We start from the raw sequence: 17562 nt of genomic DNA on the forward strand, positions 1-17562 counted from the left end.
TTTTTGGATAAGACAATAAATCAAAAAATCACTGCTAGAGTAGATTGAAGAGTAGGGCAGCTCTTTGAAATAAAAAAAAAAAAAAACAACCTTTAAGTTGATCCGTCTTAAGCAGGTGGATTGACAAGTGGGGTTAGCTTCTAAGTCTTAGCCAGAGAGCTGCCATCTTTTTTCACTTTGTCATACTCTCCCATTTCCCCTCTTGGTTCGGGCTGAGATAACTTTTTTTTTTTTGTCAATTGTGGGGCTTGAACTCTGAGCCTGGGTGCTGTCCGTGCGCTCCTCAGCTCAAGGTGAGTGCTCTACCACTTGAGCCACAGCACCACTTCCGGGTTTCTAGTGGTTTTTATTGGCGATAAGAGTCTCCTGGACTTTCCTGCCCGGGCTGGCTTTGAGCCATGATCCTCAGAGCTCAGCCTCCTGAGTAGCTAGGATTAGAGGCGAAAGCCACCAGCACCTGGCCAACTTTTTTCCTTGTCATCCTGCATTCATCTCTCCTTCCTGCCAATAGCATTCATTGACTCTAATCCTACGTTTCCATATCCACCCCCATGTCTCACTCACCTCCTGATGTTTCCCTAGTGTTTCCAAGGGAATAATCTAGAAGTCCAACAGTCATACTAAACATAGTATGGCCAATCCAATCAAGCACACACTATGTAATTATTTCAAATTATACACATACACAAATATCTATATCTGGGGCTGGGAAGGTGGCTCAGTGGTAGAGCGCTTGCCTTACATGCATGAGGCCCTGGGTTCGATTCCTCAGCACCACATAAGCAGAAAAAGCTGGAAGTGGCGCTGTGGCTCAAGTGGTAGAGCGCTAGCCTTGAGCTGAAGAGCTGAGGGACAGCGCCCAGGCTGAGTTCAGGCCCCACAACCGGACCCCCCCAAAAACAACAAATATCTATATGAATATCTATAATTTAACATGTCTTCCTATATAGTCTGTTTCCACACCTGTAGATTTAACCAACCTCAGATCAAAAGTACTAAAAAATTGCATCTATACAGCACAGAATAAGCACCATTCGCATAGCAATGCCATTGTATTATAAGAAATCTAGCGATGATTTGAAGCACATGGGAAGATGCACATAGAGCATGAAAATACAACACAATGTTATAGAAGGAACTTGAGCACCTGCAGACTTTGAGGCAGGTGCCTTTGGACCCTGATCCAACAGTGAGGTCATGACAGCAAGAGAAGCAGTAGAAATATCCCTGAGGGAGGAAGCTACATTCTTTGCTGAAATGTGCAAGGGACACAAACTAGGACAGATGGCTGAAAAACAGTGCACACGTGGCCCACTAAAGGATCTGTTCCCTGCTTAGAGCAGAAGCGCTGATCAGGTTAGGAGGAATCCCTGTACAACACACATACACACACACACACACACACACACACACACACACACACACACACACACACACACACACACTCAGGGCAGGCTCCACAATCCTTGGTAAGTCAGGATCTATGCAGAAAACAAAGTACTCAAAGAGACAACGAGAACTCCCTGCTTGTGAGGTTTGCATCTAGAAAATATAAAGTGTGGTGTCCAGACTGATGAGTATGGTCCTCTGGGCATATGTGCTCAGCACAGCCTCAGACGCTTCTGCCTTCATATAAACAAAATGGGGAGAAGCGGGATAGTGAAGGTCCCTGGCACAGATGTGTATGGCCCACAAAATATTTATGGCCCTATAGTTACTCCCCCAGGACCTGCTCTCTCTGCACTTAGGGTAAAAATAGCAAGTACAGAGTCAATCAGCCTTGGGAGAAGCATCTACAGTCTGCCTCAGACTTTTCCGCTTTTCTCCAGCTGCCGCCAGTTCCAAGCCATGCTGTAAGAAGACCTGGCACTAGGCCACATGGGGCCCTGGGAAGTGCTAGCAAAGCTGGCCTCCATCACACAGTACATCTCATGAGCCAGGTCAGCACTCTGCATTAAGGTCCAGAGAACGGGACACGGACGTCTGGCAGCACAGCTGCAAACCACAGGCATTAACTACAACTTCATTCCTGCTTCACCATGACCAAATGAACCCAGGATAGGTCAGGGGCTGGCCCAGGACCATACTCCCAAAGATTTGAGCTGTAGTCCATATAGGAGCCCTGCTAACCGCATGCATGACAGCATCTTACGCTCCTGGTGTAAAGGGACAGGATCCGGGCACACCCACTACCGGCCACCTCTCCTTTCTCCTCCAAAGCTGAGCACTGGGGCCAGCCAATACATAGCCTGACTATGCCCCCCGACTTGCCAGCTGCTTAGACTTATCAGCATGTTACTCCCGAAACCGACTGAAGAAGAGCAAGGCCTCCACTTCGCTGTGCAGCCTGTCTTCTGTTGCCTCTGTCAGGCTTGTGCCTGAGATCTACAATTCTGAAAAAGTTCAAGAGCAAACTGCTGGGATTGGGGTTCCTTCCACGAACTTAAGTCATCCTGGTCCATCAGCTTTGATATCGGAGGTGGCCCAGCCTGAAGGCAAATACTCTCTTATAGGCTGTGACCTCTGCTCACAACTCTGCTCTTCTTCCTAAAGTGTTGTCACACAGTTGTGAAGTTCCTGGTTCTGAACCTAGGTCTCCTCATCTGTAATGTAGTGCAGAGCCACCAAGTCCATGGACCTGTCCATAGAGCCTCTTTCTTGCAGGACACACCCAAATTAGAGCAGGTGACCCTGTCTGGAATTTTCCATGCTGTGACTTGGGTACTTTGATAATGGTGGGGTCCTAATCTCCAAATGATTCACACAAGCACCTGTCTAGTCAGGTCATCCATTGTATGGACCTTTTCCGTACCATGACTTCCACTTCTACCTTGATTGGGAGAAAATTTCTGGTACTTTGGGAATTTCCATATCAATGTGCTTAGTGCCTGGCTTCCCTAACACCTTCCATATCAGTGTCTTGGACAGATAGAAGTAAGGAGGGAATGAGGGGCCTGCAAAGAGCCTGTGTTTTCCTGACCACAACAAGCCAGGCACCTCAGAGTTAGGGACCATCAGAGTAAAGTCAGAGCAAGAGCTGACCCACTAATGTACAAAAGAGCTAATGGATATAGAGTACTCAAGGCTAGCGGGAGCCACGTTGAGGGGGTTAGAAGATGTGACACATATGCTTGGCTGATGAGTAAGGAGAATGAGATAAAAACACAAGTAGGTCAAGTGCTAGTGGCTCACACTATTAACCCTAGCTGTTCAGGAGGCTGAGATCTTAGGATTGAAGCCAGCCTGGGCAGGAAAGTTTATGAGACTGTTGTCTCTAATTATGTGCAAAAAATGGAAGTGGAGCTGTGGCTTAAGTGGTAGAACACTAGACTTGAGCAAAAAAAAAAAAGTATAGGGACAGCACAAGGCCCTGAATTCAAGCCCCAAGACCAGTACCAAGAAAAAGCACTTCACAGGGATGTGCTCTGCCTATGAAACTGACAGGACATTTTGTCCAAGCCCCTGCTGCACCCTAACCCCCCACATTTGATTCCTCATGAGAGCCATCTCCCTTCCTAGAGGAGCTCTCATGCCCCACTGCTCCCTGGCCCAGGGATACAGCCACAGTCCAATGTCACTCTTGGTCACTTATGGAAAGAAGAGGAAGTGTCTAGGAAGATAGGTTGCAATCCTCACACTGAGACGTCACCTTGCAACTGCCCAAACCCAGACCCCTAGTTCCATGCTGAGTGGGAGCCCAGAAAACATGGACATGGAAGACCACCTGCTCTGATGATCTATGTTTGGTGTAGGCTCTGACTGATAGCATCCCAGGGTGTTCACTCTGGTTCTAATGCTGCCTCCACACTAGCCCACTGTAGGATGAAGAGCCCTTTCCCTCCTGAATTCCCCCTGCTACAGCTGAGATGGGGTGGCTTCTTGCAGAGGTGGAGCAAGCAGTTAGAGAGGGGCAAGGCAGCTAGCCCTCTGCCCTGCTGGGCCCAAGACCACAGGCATGAGCTTTCTGTGGCAAGGCAAGGCAAGAACCTGCAGCCCAGTGGCCAAATGCACGTGTCAAGTAGCATCTGGATGAGCCATCAAGACTTGACCTGCCCAACCCAGGGATTCATTGCTGGGCTGACATCAGGCCATATTTTAGGTAAAGGATGTCTGTAAGCATGTAGCTTTGGGGCAAGAACTTGCTCTGATAGGCAGAGTCCCAAAATAGTTAAATAGTTGGGAGACAGGCTCTTAGCACTCCCCCTTCCCATCAGGAAAAACACAGTGCTCCCATCTGGTCAGGAGGACAGTGATAAGGTGATGATAAAGTCTTCTGTTTCCCTGGAACAAGTCCCTAGACATTCATGGATACTGCCAGTGCCAGTCCCTCAGCTGGGCACTGCTTATGGAGGGATCTCAGAGAAGATGGCTGGTATGTAGGAAGGAGAAGGCATTCTCATCCCAGCTCTGCAACCCTTGGGACACCTAGTCTCACCTCATGGGCCCTTGATTCTCCACCTGGATAAGGGCATAGGATTAAACATTTGGTAAATAAAATCTGCAAGGGAGCCCGGTGCCTGTGGCTCACACCTGTAATCCTAGCTACTCAGGAGGCTGAGATCTGAGGATCACGGTTCAAAGCCAGCCCAGGCACGAAAACCTGTGAGACTCTTATCTCCAATTAACCACTAGAAAAACGAAAGTGGTGCTGTGGCTCAAGTGGTAGAGCAGTCGCCTTGAGCTGAAGAGCGCACGGACAGTGCCCAAGCCCAGAGTTCAAGCCCCACAACTGACAAAAAAAAAATCTGCAAGGGAGCCTCCAACCACTAGATCAGTCCCCTCTGGCCCTTCTAGGAGACAACCCTGAAGCTCCAGCCTGCTTGGCACAGCTCCCATAGCTCCCCTCCCAAACCTCTTGCTCAGAACAGCACCTTCTGCTGATCACCCATGTCACAGGACCCCATGGGGTGCTACTTTGGGTGGGTGGGACCAAAAGCCTAGCACAGTAGGAAGAAAACCTTGCTGCATTAAGGCTACCTCCTCCTCAGCTACAGCAGGAAGTATAAGGACAAGCTGATATTCCACCTGCTTGCCTGGGAAGGGTACTAGGGCGTACACAGCCTGAAGTGCAAGGCAGGCTGAGGAATGTCCCTCCCACCACACACACACACACACACACACACACACACACACACACACACACACACACACACACACACACACACACACACACACACACACACACACACACACAGAGTACTTGGATATCCCCATCCAGTTCTTTCTCAAGGAATGCACTTGGCTCATAGAGTTTCGACCCAGGCTGACCTAAGCCAGCACTCAGCCAGCCAGATTCTCTGTGCCAAAAAGGCTGGCATGATGAAATGTCCCATTTTATAATGCAGCCTCCTAGTCCAGGTCTTGTGAATCCGAGAATTCGGATTCCTAATATCTTGGGATTTCAACAGAATCACTAGACAGGTTGCTTTCTTTCCAGAAGGAGGCAAAGGGACCATTAACACTGTCCCCACCTGCTCCAGTGGTTTATACTCGTAATCTTAGCTACTTGGGAGGCTGAGAGGCTGAGATATGAGGATTGCAGTTTGAAGACAGCCTGGGCAGACAGGTTCATGAGACTCTTTGTGTGTGTGCGTGTGTGTGTGTGTGTGTGTGTGTGTGTGTGTGTGTGTGTGTGTGTGTGTGTGTGTGTCGGTCATAGGGCTTGAGCTCAGGGCCTGGGCGCTGTCCCTCAGCTCAGCTCTTCAGCTCAAGGCGAGTGCTCTACCGCTTGAACCACAGCGCCACTTCCGGTTTTCTAGTGGTTTATTGGAGATAAGAGTCTCACGTCTTTCGTGCCTGGGCTGGCTTTGAACCATGATCCTCAGATCTCATCCTCCCAAGTAGCTAGGATTACAGGCGTGAGTCACTGGCACTTGGCAGGTCCATGAGACTCTTATCTCTAATTATCTGCCAAAAAGTTAGGAGAAGTGTGGTAGAGTGGCAGACATGAGAGTAAAAGCCAAGCAAAAGCATGAGGTCCTGAAGTCAAAGCCCAGTACTGGCATAAAAAAGTGATTTAGAGGCCTTAGACAGGGCTAGGCCCAGCAGAGCAGTGGCGGAACAGCTGGATCACGTCTATCCCCCACTGTCCCCCCTAACTTGCTGCTCAGCACATACCTCCCAGGAGCTACACGAGCCTCCCTTCTTGCAGGAGCTCACGACCTGCTTGAGATAGTCCAGTCCCTGAGGCTCCTGCCTAGAGGCCAACAAGACAGCAGGAAGGAGGCTCACCAAATGGAAAAAAGGGCTGGAAGAGACTTTGGTTGCTGAGGAAAAAATGTAATATGGAAAAAGAACTAGTATTGGGGGGGGGTGGTATTTGTAAATGTGCTTTACAGGTAAATGACTTCTGCATGAAAGTCTGGAATTTCACCTCCCGCCATCCCACCCCAACACCCCAGATTCTAGACTTCTCGGCGTCTTGCTGAAGGGACCATGGAAGGAAGATTTTTGAAGCAAGCCAGCTCCTTCCCAAGATGGTGGGGAGCTGAAGCCTGAGGGGGAAAGGCGGCCATGGCCCCCTGCCACTCCTGGGGCACAAGGCTTTCACCTGGCTCTCCGCTATCCATTTTCTGGCTCTCAGTAAACTGAACACAAGCAGTTGCTTAGGGGAGACTGGATCATTTCAGAAGTGGTGTGGCCTCAAGGACCAGCAAAGGATGCTGGGAAGAGCCCTCTGAAGCGCCTCTGTGGAGGGGTTTGGGCGAGGCCAGCAGGACTCCATGAGCTAATCACAGTGCTATCACCATCTCACCTCGTCGGCTGTACGATGAGAAAGGACCCCGAGGAACTCAGGGGCTCCTCCAGCCTCTGGTAACCTCTGCATCCCTCACCCCACAATAGTTTTTGCAGCTTGTGAACCAAGGTCTCAGTTGTGCAGAGATGCTACTACCACCATCTGTAGATAAAGCAGCTTAAAGGGGGCCAAAAGGGGTTCAGGGCCAGATGCTGATAGCTCATGCCTATAATCTTACTCAGAAGGCTGACACTGAGGATCACAGTTCAAAGCCAAGCTAGTCAGGAAAGTCTGTGCAACTCTTATCTCCAATTAACCACTAAAAAGCCAGATGTGGAGCTGGTGAAACCAGTAGCCTTGAGTGGAATAAAGCTAAGGGACAGTACACAGGCCCTGAGATCAAGCACTACGACTGGCACAAAAAGAAGTTTAGAAATTGTGGGGCCTGCCCCACCCCACCTTCCCCTCTCTCTTTCTCCCTCCCATGCCCAGGAATGTCACATACAACCTCACTGCTGCCACCTCTGGGTAGGACTGAGTAACACTGGCCAAAGCCAACTGCTTTAGGTCTATCTTAGAGGTGAAGATCAAAAGGTAAGGACTACCCAGAGGCCCCTCTAGCCCCCAGATGAAACCTCACCCTAGATCTGGGAGGCAAGACTACAGCCTCCTTCTCTCCCAGGGCTTCCTTGCCTCCCCCACTCGCCCCCTCCCCTGGCCCCGGCCCTTTCTCACTTTCCTGTCCAGCTCCAACTCAGAGTCCTCTTAGTCCCTCCCTTCCCACTATCACCCCTATCCCCCATTACTTTTCACTAAGAGATGGAGGCCTTGAAAGGAGAAAGTATTTGCCCAAGGTCACATTTTCCTTTCTGCAACAAGCATTTATGGAAAGCTAACAGCTGGCCTGGGTACTGGGGAGAGCTGAGGAGCCAGGAGCCAGAGGAGGGGAGAACAGCCCTGTGGCCCTGCCAAAGCACTGCATTTCCCAAGGAGGCGCCCTTGGCTCTGGTCGTAAAGTATGCCAAAATGAGTAGGAGCTCACGCGGGCAGAAATGGTGCAACGAGTCCTGCGTTTTGGTTTGTGTTGTGGTTTTCTGTTCCAGTCTAAACCAGGCAGGGTCTGATGTAAGCATTTTCTGCAGGGATCCCCTTCTTGTGCTTGCTCTCTCCCTAGCAACTCTGCCACATCAAGCTCTCGGGGAAAGTGACCTAGTCATCAGAAAGTGGCATGCGGAGCCAGTGATCACAGGGACCACACCAAGGAGGCTGGACCTACGTGCCTGACATGGACCCACAAACGCATCCAAGGCCAGGGACCACCAGCAGCTTGGGGTCTGCTCAGCACTGGCCCAGGTCTTCCCCCCTGACTGGGGTGTGGCTCCAGAGGTCCACAGCCACTTTAAGCCACCAGCAGTAACCTCAAGAACAAGCTCTGCAGAAAGAGGGGCAACACAGCAGGCATTAGGCATGGTTGGGGAACTGCCCATGCAGTGCTCCAGGCAGCCTGTTCCCAGACTGTGTTCCTGAAAGTGGCCTCTGGGTCCCTCCAGAAACTAAATCCCCCTGGGACATCTGCCTAAGCTCCAGATTCCTTTCTGCCTCCTCACCTCTGAATCTCAGTGTAGTCACGGGCCCTGGGGAAGGACACGTACAGGACCTCTGATCCTTTTATTTTCTCCTCTCTTTTCCCACCTAGCCCTGGCCCCTCCCACCTCCCTGTCTGCCCTCTCGGTTCCCAGCCATCGCAGCAAGCAAAACGAGCAGAAAATGCACGTTAAATGCTTCAATGAGCATCAAAAACTCCATTCCCCATCCTCAAACAGGACCAGAGCAAGTCCCTTTCTGTGCCTCAGTTTCCCTTCAGGAAAAATGACCCTCGATAACCCCAATCAGAAAGGAGGCAATGTGTCAGCAGTGGGAAGTTACAGGAGTTCTTTGAAACAAGAAAACAAACCAGACTTTTGTTGACATGGGAACTCGGCCTAAGCACCAAGGACTGTATGATGAAACTATCTGCACCACTCATGCAGCTATCAAGGATTTTCAAACTCGTTTCCTCAGGGGTGGGAGGGAGTGTGCATCCTGACGAGCTTCTGAAAGAGGTTCCCCCTAAGCTTCTGAGCTAGACACCCAGCTGCTTTCATACAAGTAGGAAACCCAAGCATTCTTGAGGTCATGTGGCACACTCGGGTTTGCACACAGCTACATGGTAGCTGAGCTTTCCTTTGAATCTAGCATAACCTCTGGTGCTGTCCTCTTCATCTCTAACTTCACCTATTACATCCCCCACTAGGAGCAAGATGCTGGACAATTCATTCCTTCTTGACTGTCAGTCCTTAGTGCACTGCCCTGTTCTGCCATCAGCCAGTTGTCTGTGGGTGCAGGGAGGATGAATGCAAAATCCTTCGTCCCAACTGTGGGGACCCAAAGGCCTAGGGTGGAAGCTGAGACGTTTCTCTGAGTTCCACAGACCTAGAGACGAGCTTTCCTCTTCCATGGCACTGCTCTTGCCCCATACCACCTGGGGAATGGTAATGAATGCGGCCTTAGGGCTCAGCGAGGCCCACTGTGTGCCATGTGGCCTGCTACATTACAGGCTGTGCCTTGAGGCGGCATTCACACCTATGGAATCAGTCACTTGGGGAGACTTGAGTGGGAAAGAAGAACAGGCTTCCAACTTCCACAATGGATCAAACCCTGAATTGGGGGTGTTTTCTTGGCATGCAACTGAAGACAATTGAGGGGAACAGGTGTGGATGCCTTCCTTTCACCAGGTTTTGGGGTCAGCACGGGGAGGCCAGAATCCCTGCTCTGTAAGATCTCAGAAGGCTATAACAGGGGGAGTGAGACAGAAGATGGGAAAGCAAAGCAGCCTGAGTGAGGCTGAGGTACAGCTTTGGCTGCGCTGGACCACTGCCCTTAATCCAGAGCGCTTTGTCCCAGTGACAAGCAATCACTGCTGCCATTACCATTCAGCTCCTTACAAAGTAGCTTATCTGTCTTCCTGTCACTCCTCCCTGCCAGGCACGAGGCTTTCTCTTCCAGCCTGCACTGTCTGGCTCTCACAGGAACATTTTTGGAGACTAAGGAAAATTGCTTTTGGCTTTTCAGGAATGAGTGAAAGCTAGAGTCAAGCAACTCCAAACCATGTGTAAGCCTTGATTTGGCAGATTTTGAGCTTCTGATCCTGCTTCTAAGTCTTCTTCTTCCAGGAAGTCAGCCCTTAGCTTTTTAGCCAGAGTTGCTTCCCTGGTCCAGGGGAAGAGTCTAATGTTTTCTACTTCCTAGAGCTGCAGTACCATATGTGCTGAGTGTCCAGAGGACAGAAAGAACAGATTTTGAGCACTGGCAGGGTGCTGAGTGCTGCACTGGGTGCCTTCTGCTAGCCACAATGGCAAAGAGGGCAAGGTAGGGCAAGTGAGATGGTTTTATTCTTTTTCATGTTCGAGTGAATGTGCTGGGGGTACAATGAGGGGAACGATACAAGCACCAAGCCCTCTAGAACATTGTCTCTTTGTCAATGCACCTGTGCTCTGCTCACCAAAGCAGACCCTGCTTTCCCAGATGTGACAGTTGAGGCCCTGGGAAGGCACTTGAACATCCTCAACTTGGTTCTGTAGCTCTGTGTGGGTATGTGCATGCACAGACACACATGTGCGTGCACACACACATCACAGACATACAGACAGACGCATACACATACAAACAGATCGAGGGCTCTTTACCCTAAAGCTTCATTTAGGTTTAGGTTTAGATCAACCACCCCTGTTTCCTGGCTGCAGGCAGAAGTCAAAAGAGCCATGAGACCATGGCAACAGTAATACCAGGTGTCAGAAACTTTGATCAGTGCTGGATTGGGCAGGAAAGGCCTTCTCCCTTCCTCCTTCCCTCTGTGTGTCTCTGTCTTTCTTTGTCTTCCTCCTTCCCTCTCTGTCTCTGTCTTTTTCCATCCTGAGATGTTTCTTCATTACCTTCCACAGTGCTAAGACTAAATGCTATAGGTGAACACATCTCCTAGGTCCTAAAGCCCAGGCACAATCCCACCACCTACCTTATCCCTGCTCAGAGAAGTTCTGGTGAGAGGCTGCCTGGCATATTATCCCTCTGGGCCAATGGAGCTGCCCAGGGTGTCTCCAAGCTTGCAAGTAGCAGAGCAGACAGCAGGATCTGAGCTTTCAGCCTTTATGTGAGGCAAGGTATCACTCTGACTTTCCAAAGAGGACAAGGCTCTTGGCTCCCCCTGCCCCCATCAAAACAATCCAGCCACAGAGCCTGTGTGCTGCAGATTGCCTTGATAGCACCACAGTGACACTTGATTCGGCGCCTTCTGTCTGAGCACAAGCAACTCCTTTCCCGTGGCCCTCCCTGAGATCGCCCTGTGCCCAGCACATGTTCATCACAAACCCCCATCAAGTCCTCTTCCATAGGTTGAGAACCAGTGAGGAGTTCCTCCAGGTGAGCCAGCCAGTTCAGATTTCTCATCTCGAAAATGGACATAAGAGTGCTGCGGGGTGGAGGGTAGGGGGTGGGGGCGTCAGACTCCCTGAATTTCTTAGCAATCAACACTAGGATTACCCTGCCCCCTCCCTGGAGAAGTAAGGAGTTATGGGTGAGAGAACTGATGTCCCGAGTTGTATCCTGCAGGACACGGATGGGTGCTTGGCCCTCGCTGCCTCCCCGTCTGGCTGCCTGGGACGGCGAGTCGACAGCCCTACCTGGAACAGGTGCCCAGCTTGTGGGGCCCGCGGAGGGTCGGGCGGGCGCCGGACGTAGGCTCCCTCGAGTGGGAAGTGCCGGACCTGGCCAGACCGAGGTGGCGGCGATTGCTGGGAGCGGGACGCAGCAGGGAGCGCTCGGGGAGGCGAGGAGGCCCGGACTGGGCTCACCCGCAGGAGAACAAACAGGTTTTCTCCGGCTGCCCGGAGCCTCGCCCCTCGCCCCTCCCCTCGTCCGGCCCCCTTCCTCTGCCCTGTCCTAGGGTAGGTAGATGCGCCTGGCACATTCCGCACATTCTCCCGCCAGTGTCCTCCTCCTGCCCGCCCCTTCCCAGCCCCGCCCCCTCGGGGCTGCGGGAGAAATCAAGGCGCGGGCTCCCCACGCCGAACCCAGAGAGAGCTCCAGAAGGTTTCGCCGCGTGGAAAACTTCCAGGCAAATTCCTCCGAGCTCGCGGTACCCGGGCCAAGAAGCCTCCACCACGTGAAGGGCCCCCGCTGCCTAGCGGCGCCCCTGCCCGCGCCTGCCGAAATCTGGCCCAGGCTCAGGGCCAACGACTTCCACAGATGCTGTCGGGTCAATTCTGTCAACTACTGTGCCTAGATCCATTTTACAGATGGAGATCCCAGACACAGGCAGGGAGGGGGCGGGAATACTGCTGGCTGAGATCATGCAGGAAGTCTACGAAGCAGAGAAGGAGGGGAAAGCAGCGAGGGAGCTGCTGCTGTCAGCGTCAGGCCCAGGACAACCGACACCCTGGAAGGCTATGCAGGGAAAGGGGTGCAGCCCCCCTCAAGACACAATAAACAAGGCTACCTCACACACTAGACTCGAAGACACATTCAGGCTCCAGAGTCCATGCACTGGGATACATGTCATTCATTTAAGCTGCTCAACAGTCCCTATGATGGCAGGTTTGGTCCTGGTTTCAGGGCTACGATGGAGAGAGCAGCAAAAGGAAGCTCCAAACTGAGGACCAGCGGTTCAAGCCTGTAATCCTAGCTACTCAGGAGGCTGATATAGGAGGATCACCATTTGAAGCTAGTCCAACTTCACAAGACTCACATCTCCAATTAACCACTAAAAATCTGGAAGTAGACCTGTGCCTTAAGCCATAGATTGTCAGCATTGAGGGGGAAAAAATGCCCAGACCATGCCTACGCCCTGACTGCAGGTGCCAGCTCCACTACCAGCACACAGACAGACAGACAGACAGACAGACACACACACAGACACACACAGACACACACACACACACAGACACACAGACACACACACACACACACACACAAATTTACCACCACCAACTCTCTCACCACCTGTGAGGCTAAGGAAGTCCCTCCACAAGACGGGACACTTAAGCCAGCCCAAGCAATGGCAGAGAATTAGCCAGGACTCAAAAGAATGGACCAACCAACACAACAGGTCCTCCTTACTCGGGTGGTGTGAGTCTGTAGCCCAGAGGCCCTCAAATCCACCCACTCCTCTCCATGGCTTTTCAGCCTCGAAATCAGTTGAGACACTTAGATGGGTGAATATCACTATGTTCCTCTTCGTCTCGATTGCTTCCCATAGCTTTTGGGATCAAAGCTGAAGTTCTGAACATGACCCAAGGATTTGGCTGTGGATGGCCTCTCTCTGCAAGCCCACCCACTGTGTTCCTTTTCTTCAGTACAGTACATTCACGGTGGCCTTCTGTGTCTTCTGAACACATCATGTCTCCTTGTACCTTCAGCTGCCCACATTCCTCCACTGCCCTTCCTGTATCCCAAGTCTGCCTAGTGAACTCAATTACTCTTCAAGTGTTCACTCAAGTATTCCCAAACCCTCTCGTGCCTGCGACCCAGTCAAGCCGATCACTTCCTTCTATGCACTACCTTAGTTCCCTCTCAGGACAGTAGCTATATCACCCTTCCTTGTTCTGCACAGTGAGCATTGGGAGCTCAGGACTTCATCTGACTCACCACTGGGTCATAGAGACCAGCCCAGCAGCTCTGAGGCATTTGCGCAAAGTATAGGAAATTGAGATCGTGAAAGGAAGGGGCTCCTCTTGGAGGGGTCATCACATTGGAAGGAGGGATACTGTGTGTTCTGAAGGGAATTGTATAGAAAGCCACTCCAGTTCATCTATGGTTCTTACTGTCAAGTGTTTTGCTCCTTATTAATATGGTATGGCCGAGCCTGGTGGCTGGCATCTAATACCTTCCCTTCCCTCGCTGTGGCTCTTGGTGGTCATGGGCGTGGCTTGGCATCCTAGAGTGTGTCACACTCCTCTGGTGTCTGTCCTCCTCATGCAGATGACATACTGGTGGATCAGAGGTCATGGGGAGATGGGAACACTTGTCTCCCAAGGTTGTCTTCAAGAAACAGCAAACTCACTCCACAGTTCTAAGTCATTGTGGTCCAGCTAAAGAGAAAGAGAAAGAGTGAGTGGGGTCCAAGGGCTAGCTAGGTCTCGAACCCTTCTTATGTCCCCGATGATACAAAACCCTGCCCAAGACAGCTCTGCCATGCTGTTTTAGCCAAAGAGACCAGCCTTTCCTTAACTCCTCCCTCCTGGCCAGACTGCCAGGCCCTGCAGCGGATTTTGCCTGCAAACGGGTTTGACTCGAATGGTAACTGCCCTGCCCTGCCCTGCCCACCTGTTCACTGCCCCAGCAGAATCTCCCAACAATGATTTCCACCCCCACTACCTTCCAGAACCACCTGTAGTCACTTGCCAGTCTTCCAAACCCCTACTGGCTTTTATTTGTGTGTGTGTGTGTGTGTGTGTGTGTGTGTGTGTGTGTGTGTGTGTGTGTGTGTGTGTGTGTGTGTGTGCCAGTTCTGGGGCTTAAAACTCAGGGCCTGGACACTGTCCTTGAGCATTTTTGTTCAAGGCTAGTGCTCTACCCCTTGACCTATAGCTCCACTTCTGGCTCTTTTTTTTTTTGATGGTTTATTGGAGATAAGGTTGCCCAGGCTGGCTTCGAACCACAATCTTCAGTTCTGTTTCTGAGTAGCTAGGATTATAGACATGGGTCACCAGGATCTGGCCCTACAGACATTTGTTTATTTGGTAGTACTAGGGTTTGAACACAGGTCCTCATATTTGCTGGCTGGTACTTTACCACTTGAGGTATGCCCCCAACCCAGTTTTTGCTGGTTATCTTTGAGATATGGTTTCAAGAACTTTTCTGCCTCGACTGGCCTTAATCTGTGATCCTTCTGCTCGCAGCCTCCCCAATAATGAGGATGGCGGGCATAAGCCACCAATGCTCAGCCATACTGTCTTTTTTAGCCTCCTCAGGCACCAGACATACCCAGTGACAAGGACTCAGATATATCAAGAGCTCTCCTACCACTGCCGCTCCCCCTGTACAAGATACCCACTTCGTTTGGCATGACAGTTCTTCTTTGAAGATACCAGGTGATCTCCCATACACTCTCAGTTGTCATGTTGTCTTCCTCATGAATCTTCCCTTGGACTCCTCTCAAGTTCCAGTGGCTATTGGCTGCTTCCTAGACTAGGCTCTACCTCTACCTGGCCTGACCTTGGTTCTGTCTCTCTCTGCTTTCCTATCTTTTTATGTCTTAGTCCCTAGCCTTAGCTCTAATATTAGCCAGTGCCCTGGCCTTTCTCATGAAGGCTTGAGTAGCAATGTCACACTTTCAGGGGCCTGAGCAACAGCATAAGCAAGCCCTCTCGGCAAGGTGCTGCTGGTTCCAAATATGGTAGGCTCAGGATAGCCTGGATGATCACAGGAGGTAAAAGGTCTGAAAGGTGGAGGCAGAGTGGCAGGCGGTAACCCTATACTGAGGGAGGCCAGATGAAAGCCCGCAGATGGGGAGGGGGACAGGTGGCTAGGTGAGAGAATAGGCCAGCATCGCTCTGCTCTCAGGGAGGCCCAATTTCCATCTGGACGGCTGGGAGTAGGGCTAAGGCAAGCCAATCTAGCTGAAGAGTTCCTAGGTTTGGGAGGGGAAATGGGGAGGGGCCTTGAAAGCTGTCAGGCCCTAAAGATGACCTGGGAAGTGTTCCTACACCACAGAAGACTGGGGACTAAAACAACTTGAACTTTTCCGTTGGACAAATGGGGAAACTGAGGCCCAGAGAGGGTAGATTGCTAACCAAAAATCACCAGAGCTAGTCTGACAAGAACGGAGACTAAACTCTGCATGAAATGACTCTCTATGGGTCTCCACCCAGCTGCCTAGAGGCTGGGGTGCTGAGGTTCCTCTGTAGGGAGGGCTGGGCTCCCGCTTGCACCCTAATCCCCTCTTCCCCTCCCTCCTTCCCAGGCCCGCCCTGCCACCTCATCCTCCTAAGCTCTTCAACTGGTTTCCACTTGCTGGGTGACTTGTGAGACTCCCAGCAGGATGCATTCCCTCGAGGCAGGGGTCCCCACACCAGGCAGGACTGGCCCAGAATGAGCCCTCTGGAAGCCTGAACCTGTTCCCGTTTGGAAGCAGCTCCTCTGCTAGTAGCTGCTCCAAACCCTCAGCAGACAGGGTGAGCCCTCCACCCACCCACTCGCTGTTGCCTTTGGGCCTCCTGCCATGCCTGGCGCTTGCGCTCTGCGGAGTGAGGTCCTGCTCCTGCTCTCTGGCATGCAACACACTGACTGCCCTTTGCCAAGTGCCCCCACTGCATGCGCCAGAAACCAAGGCAGACCCAGTCCCAAGCAGGAGCTGTTCTGAGTGTAGGGAGGAAGCAGAGCCGTCACTCCCCCAGGGAGAGCACCCATACCCATGAATCCTTTCGCCCATCCACTGTAGCCCCACCGGGAGCAGTGACCCCATTTTACAATGAAGGGACATGACATGCAAGGAGAGGGGGGAAGCAGTAAAGAGATCATGCATCTCCTTACATTTCCCAGCCTGGAGCTTGGACTACTGCTGCTCTTCAAATCCACTGCTTTGAATAAGGCCAGGAAGCACTCACTAGTAGTGCTGGTCTGCATGACCTGATGCCCTAGAACACACACTCGTGTCTTTTGTCTCTGGCTCTGAAGCAGCCCCTGGCCAGGCCTCCAGAGCACGAGTGCACGAGGGGAGCCAAGGCCTTGCTGGCAGATAATTCCCACAAGCCCTGAAGAATGGCTTTTTTTCTTTTTTCTATTTCTTTCTTTTTTCTTTCTTTCTTTCTTTTTTTTTTTATTTGCTGCTTTAAGAATCATCCACAGATCGGAAAAAGAATGTTCTAATTGGAAAACCTCCCCGCCATGGTTTTCCGGAGTTTTAGTACAGTTGGCCGGCAAGGAGGCTCCTGGGATGAGGAGGAAGGGAAGTGATGAGGAGGAGACAGTGGGCTCCCTGCCCAGCCTCCCCCCTTCATCCTCTAAGCTCAGCTCAGCCCTTGCTGGCCAGCGTAGGGCCACGCTCAGGGTCCCAGGTTGGCCTCTGCCTGAAGAATTCACAGGCTGTCTGCCTTCAGCTGGGTTCCTCCTTAGAGCCTAGCCCAACCCCACACCCATCTGCCCCTTGCCCCCCCCCCCCCGCCCCAAGGCCCTGCTGCTGTCCCAGAAGTGTCCGGTCTCCACGGACCCTCTGGCAGGACTGATGCCTACTGGGTATTTTGAGTGAGGGCATAGAAGAGGAAAGATGTAGGAGCTGCTGCATGCTCAGAGATGGAAACATCAGAGTGGACATTGAGGTTGATGGGGCCCTCAGCTCTGATTGGGACCCTGGGCTACAAGGCCTGACACTGAGCGACAGGCTACACACAAGGGCACCGTTGTTGAGCTTTTGGGCTCCAGGGTGTATGGCTCTACCACTTGAACCACAGCTCCACTTATGACATTTTGCTGGTTAATTGGAGATAAGACTCTCAGGGACTTTCCTGCCCAGCCTAGCTTCAAACTTCAACTCTCCAATCTCAGCCTCTTGAATAGCTAAGATTAAAGGTGTGAACCACCTGTGCTTGGCCTGACATCGTTATTTTAAGACACTCTTGCTATGTAGCCCAGCGTGGCCTCAAACTCACAATCTTCCTGCATCTATCTCCCATGTGCTGGGAGTGCCACCATGCCTGGCTGTGAACCCTGACTTCCAAACTAGTTCCATCTGTCCCATGAGGGAAGGAGACCAACCCAGGGGCTCTGGTATTGGAGTTTAATTGCATTACAATGAA

General features: G+C 51.6%; 1 protein-coding gene across 3 annotated transcripts in view; it reads right to left on the reverse strand.

The window, feature by feature from the left end:
- Znf185 (zinc finger protein 185 with LIM domain) overlaps positions 1 to 11611 on the reverse strand; it is a 59910-nt gene extending 48299 nt beyond the window's left edge. For all 3 annotated transcript variants that reach the window (XM_070039548.1, XM_070039547.1, XM_070039546.1), the window contains exon 1: positions 11452 to 11611. The gene's annotated coding sequence lies outside the window, so the exon portion shown is untranslated. The remainder of the gene's footprint in view (positions 1 to 11451) is intronic.
- Positions 11612 to 17562: the final 5951 nt, after the last annotated feature.

This window comes from Dipodomys merriami, unplaced genomic scaffold (assembly GCF_024711535.1).
Source record: "Dipodomys merriami isolate MVZ:Mamm:240054 unplaced genomic scaffold, mDipMer1.0.p SCAF_3, whole genome shotgun sequence".
NCBI classification, from domain to species: domain Eukaryota; kingdom Metazoa; phylum Chordata; class Mammalia; order Rodentia; family Heteromyidae; genus Dipodomys; species Dipodomys merriami.